Source organism: Etheostoma spectabile, chromosome 4 (assembly GCF_008692095.1).
Source record: "Etheostoma spectabile isolate EspeVRDwgs_2016 chromosome 4, UIUC_Espe_1.0, whole genome shotgun sequence".
In the NCBI taxonomy this organism is placed as follows: domain Eukaryota; kingdom Metazoa; phylum Chordata; class Actinopteri; order Perciformes; family Percidae; genus Etheostoma; species Etheostoma spectabile.
The window spans coordinates 10,120,710-10,126,716 of record NC_045736.1 but is presented as its reverse complement, the minus strand read 5'-3'; the positions used below and the strand labels follow the sequence as shown (position 1 = coordinate 10,126,716).

Below are 6,007 nucleotides of genomic sequence, written 5' to 3'. Positions count from 1 at the left end.
TAGCCGATAATCTCACACCCTACACACGCAGGCTCTAGACAGCCAGAGCCAGCGGTGCTCAGAGAGGTTTTAGAAAGCCGTATCTTACAATGCTAAAATCACTGATTATTTTAACATGTAGTCGGTGTGTTAAGCGACCGCAAATTTCGTGGACTTTAAAAGGATCTTAATCTTTAACAGAAAGGTCGACCTCCTTAGAAATCCTTCCATAATGTAGTCAGACACTTAGAATATAATCTGAGTCTGTTAGCAGCTAAACAAGCACTTTTATGAACGTAATACAAGCTGACAATTATCCTATTACTTACTTGCAGCGATCTCGTTTAATACTGCATCACTGTCAAAGGAAATATGTCCTCAGTAGTTTTTGTTGTTCTGATCTCAAGTAGCTGGTGCCGAAACAAGCCTTGAGCAGTAAAGCAAAACCTGTCAGTAGTTCAGTAAACAGTACAACATTATGAAATATTGAGACTTTCAATCTTGAAATATTAAGACTTTCTATCTTGAAACATTAGGACTATAAGGACTTTCTATCGCCCCTCTAGCCAAAGGGCACAAAGGTCTTTGTAAAGTTTCAATGCCTCCTCCTCAGATGCTACGGATGTAAGGCAGTCATCCACATAGAAATTGTGCAGAACTGTTTCAATTGCCTTGGGGCTGAAATCTTCCCGATTACCTCGCACATTTCCTGAGGGCAAAACTTGCGAACTTGGCGAAGATGTAGCTCCAAACAGATGCGCAACCATTTATGCTCTACCAGGTTCTGATTATGGTCTCCATTCTGCCAAAAGAAACCTCAACAGATCTGAATCTCAGCTGGTACTTTGACCGATGGACATGCCTCGATGTCTGCCATGAGTACAACAGGATCCTTTCGAAATCGTCATAACTCCAACTAATTTGCTAGTAAGATCAGGTCTTGCAGGAGCTGTGCATTCAAGGGGTTCCTTGGAAAGTAGCTCCGCCATCGAAAAAAAACCTGATCTTTTCTTCTTGGGTGATATACACATGATGTGGTATTACCATACCCTACCGTCACTCCTTCTCAGATCCTCAGGTGGTACATCTCTGCATAGCCCTGGAGAGGACATCATTATGAAAGCAGTATAGTCAGTGTGAAATGAAGGTCTTTGTTCCTGAACTTTAGGCTCAGAGCACGCTGTTCGGAAACTCTCTGTTATTTGGCATATTTACATCCCTTTTCCTCAACGAATCCAATACTGTAATGGCATCCTTCCACTTGACAGTTTTTGTAACGTATTCCAGGAACTGACCGTCCTCCTTGATAACCCCATCTGCTCATCCTGACTCATTCAGGAAAATCGTTTTAGCTGCTGTTCCACAAATCATCCAAACTTGCACAGAGATTTATTGACAGTGGAATCGGCTGTCCACAAGTAGTTTCTCTACTGCCGTCACCTTGAGAGGTCCATTTACAGTCCATCCCAGCATAGTTTTGATTGGTATGGACTCCCATACCAGCTTCGGACAACTTGCCACGGCTCCAGTGCCTTTGGGAGTTGGTTCCAATCAGCAGGTCAATCTCTGAATCAACTTCTATTTAAATATTTCAGATGTGGCCACCGTTGAAGATCTTTCTGACGAGGAATGTTGCCTCGATGAACTGGCATGTTTTTCTGGTATAAATATCAGGCAGGTCACAAAAACATCACGCGAATCAGCTACCTCCAAATCTGAAACAATATGGCTTCAACAACCTTTCCTGACCCATTGTCGTAGAAGAATACCTGTTCTTTCCTTCTGAGATTTAGCTTGTTCATCAGCCGCTCTGTGCAGAATGACTGAACTCCCAGGATCCGGAAAGCGTAGTGATCAAGGTATTTATACCCTTTTTGGACTTTACTTGAACTGGAACTATGGGGAGGTACAATCTTGCTCACGGCCCCTGTTAGACCATTGATTGAACAGAGATCAGGCACTCGTCATTGCGTCTCCAATTCTCCTTTGGCTTGCACAAAATTTGTTTCCTTCCTTTGGGGAAATATGAGGGTACACTAGGGTGCCTCTGACTGCATACCTTGCATGAGAGACGTTTCCTGCAGTCTCTACATGTGCCCAATGCACAAAGCAGAAACACACCCATGTCCTTTAAGAAAGCATTTTCTCATTGTGCACCCTCCTCCAATTGGATGCAGAGATCCAAGGTGCGCACCTCCACAAAACATACAAGCCTTACACCAGATGAGCTCCACTCCTTCCATTTGGTCCAGGTTCAACTTCCTTTCCACTGTTGCAATGGTGGTAGCAAAGCTACTTCTCTTGTCTTAGAGTAAGATTCAAAACTAGATTTCCTCACATCCCTTAATTGCTGTCCTTATGGCATTCCTGTAATCTCAAATAAGGATCACCAGCTATTTTCACTTGTCTTTCAATGAAGTCCACGATGTCATTAAATGTGGCTCTCCTGCCACGCCTTTCTTGCAACTCCCATGCCACAGTTCTCCATCTGTCGCTATGTTTATAGGGCAACTTCTTCACAATGGTCAACATATTGGCAGGCATGTTCAATTCTCCCATGTACTCAACTTCTTCCATGGTATTACAACATCCTCTCAGAAACAGACTGTAGGCCTGTAGAGATTTCACATCCTCTGGCTTAATAGGTGTCCATGAAAGAGCCTTTTCCATATAAGCAGAAGCAATTTTCTGTGCATTACCAAAATGCTCTTGTAGCAAGGCCTTTGCCTTGGCGTACCCTCTTTCATGTGACATATGTTGGCAGCTTCTGACAAGCTCCCTTGGCTGCCCCCTGGTGTATTGTTCAAGAAAATATAAACAGTCTTTAGGATTGTCTGTTTTCTCTTCAATGCTGTGTTCAAAAGCCCTTATGAAGGTGTGATATTGCAAAGGATTACCATCAAAATCTTGAATATCTCGTTTTGGCAGAAATGAAAGAGATTGGTGCTGAACCAATAATGCAGTTATTTCATTTTGTTTTTCCAAAACCGTAATTATTTGACTGTGATTATTGTTGCTTGGCGCCAGTGCTACAGACTGATTACTGTGGTGCTGACATGGTGGTTTTGCTGGTATTGGGATATTTGTTTCAGGCACAAATGGTTTTGCTTTAGCATTAAGTAATTGGTCTTTCATTTGTCCCCTTTCAAAATAAGAATTCATGCCATTGGACCTTACAGATGGATGAATTGAAACACGAGAACCTCCTGAGCTTCTAAGCACATTCACTTTAGCCTTTGTTGCGGCTATTTCCACTTCCAATGCAAGATGTTCCTTTTTTTTCCTTAGTTGCTCCTCCATTTCTTCTAACTCATGTTTATCCTTCAGTAGTTTTTGTCGTGCAATGAGAGCAGCCATGTTGGCCTCAGCTTTAATACGTGCTGACGATGTTGTTGAGATACTTGACCTTGATCCAGCCGAGCTCCTCCCATTAGACCTTCCACTTCCGGTATTTGACACACTGTCACTTGGTTTAACTTCATCTTGTATGACCGATAATTGTCCCAATTGTTGTAAAACATGAGAATTATTCTCATCTTGATTTACATCCAGCTCCTGTGGTTCCTTTTGTAATACAGACAGGGAAACATCATTTGTGGAAATATGGGCGATTGTATTGCTTTTTTGTCTCCCAGTTTCAGAAAGCCATCCTTTTGCATCCTCTTGCAGTCCGTTATGGCGTTTAAGTACACTTGAAAACCATTCATTTTGTTTTTCATGTTCCTCTTGAGGAAGTACAAGAATCACAGACTCATGCAACTGAGTAGCTTCATCCACCATTTGATTCATAATCTCCAGATGAAATCTCACCTGTGAGGCATGTCATCATTTTGCATTAGATCCTTATTGGTCTGTAAGACCTTAATTCTGTGAACCTTTCTTTGCGTTCTTTCTGAAGTTTCTCAATTTATTCTCCAAAGCTTTAGAGGTGAGTGTGATTCTTCTTTTTTGTCCTCATCTTTTCTGAAATTGATTTTGAAATGGCTTATGATCCAATGTTGCTTTCCAAGGTATCACAAATGACAATAATCCACACCGTTCAATCAAGCAATCCATGATGCCTCATCAACCACTCAAGACAATAAACCACACAAGCAACCAACAATGCGTCCCCAATAGACACGCGGCATAACCTATTACACTGTGTACACAGTAGGCCTACTAATTGACACAAAGTTACAACATACCGCTTCCGTGGCTGTGCTGCTTGAGGCCCGGTCTCTGTTTTCGGGAGCGCAATTGAATGCACCATCCAATACAGCGAGCTCCGTGCCTTCAATATTTCCTCCTCCGACATCAAATATATTCCGTTGTGATCCGAGGAATCCGCAGAGATATTCCATTTCCGTAGACCACTCTGATGTATCAACTTTTGTGACTAATATTGCGGCTGTAGCAGTCCAAAAGACTGCTGCGCGAGGAACTAAACGCGAGGATGTCACACACCTGTGACGCGCTCTTGAAGTATTGCAAATTATTTTTGTTCTTCGTCTTCCATATGTACAATACAAGGAACATGCTGTTACCTTATGTAATTGTTAATGTAGCGTAGAAATAATTGCATTATACGGTGTGCTGCGTTGTGCTCGTGCGGTCAACAAAGTGTTCGCGCTCCCAGCTTCACCCCCTTCCGTAAAGCCCAAAAGAACCAGGTGCACAGGTGAAGCAACAAATATACACTTCCGCTCAAACCGTCATGAAAACGCCCACCATTAGCGCATAATACAATAATCAATAAATTAAACATACAACATAAGTGGCTCCTACAGTTACGTTACATACCGTTACTGTTACATCACGTTACTGTTACATCAACCGTTACTGTTACATCAACGTTACTGTTACATCAACGTTACTGTTACATTACCGTTACTGTTACATTACCGTTACTGTTACATTACCGTTACTGTTACATCAACGTTACTGTTACATCAACGTTACTGTTACATTAACGCTACTGTTACATTAACGTTACTGTTACATCAACGTTACTGTTACATCAACGTTACTGTTACATTAACGCTACTGTTAAATTAGGGTGACCAGACGTCCCCGGTTTCCAAAATCTGGGACTGTCCCCGGAAATCGGGGACTGTCCCCGATTTTGGCTACCTGTCCCCGGCTGGATTTGTCCCCGGAAATGTCCCCGGTTTTCACTGTGACTGAAAGACCCGAAATTGGAATGAAAGAAAGAAAAAACTGACAAAACGTAGCCGATAATCTCACACCCTACACACGCAGGCTCTAGACAGCCAGAGCCAGCGGTGCTCAGAGAGGTTTTAGAAAGCCGTATCTTACAATGCTAAAATCACTGATTATTTACATGGAGTCTGGTGGGTTTAGCGAACGCAATTTCGTGGACTTTTAAAAAGGATCTTAATCTTTAACAGAAAGGTCGACCTCCTTAGAAATCCTTCCCTAATGTAGTCAGACACTTAGAATATTAATCTGAGTCTGTTAGCAGCTAAACAAGCACTTTTATGAACGTAAATACAAGCTGGACAATATCCTATAACTTACATTGCAGCGATCTCGTTTAATACGCATCAATGTCAAGGAAATATGTCCTCAGTAGTTTTTGTTGTATCTGATCTCAAGGAGCTGTTGCAGAACAAGCCTTGAGCGTAAAGAAAAACTGTCAGTAGTTCAGTAAAACAGTACAACATTATGAATATTGAGACTTTCAATCTTGAAATATTAAGACTTTCTATCTTGAAACATAGGACTATAAGGACTTTCTATCTTGAAATATTAGGACTATTAGGACTTATATTTTGAAATATTAAGACTTTCTATCTTGAAACATTAGGACTATAAGGACTTTCTATCTTGAAATATTAAGACTATTAGGACTTTATATTTTGAAATATTAAGACTTTCTATCTTGAAATATTAGGACTTTTTATCTTGAAATATTAGGACTTTTTATCTTGAAATATTAGGACTTTTTATCTTGAAATATTAGGACTTTGTCCCCGTTTTAAGTTTTACAAAAATAAAAACATTACTTGTTTTGGAGGTAAATACG

The 6,007-nt window shown here is 41.0% G+C and overlaps 1 long non-coding RNA gene across 1 annotated transcript in view; it reads right to left on the bottom strand.

Moving 5' to 3' along the window:
• Positions 1–6,007, bottom strand: part of LOC116688081 (uncharacterized) — a 22,612-nt gene that overhangs the window by 7,852 nt on the left and 8,753 nt on the right. Inside the window, exon 2 of the long non-coding RNA XR_004331699.1 lies at positions 309–318. This is a non-coding gene — a long non-coding RNA (uncharacterized LOC116688081). The remainder of the gene's footprint in view (positions 1–308; positions 319–6,007) is intronic.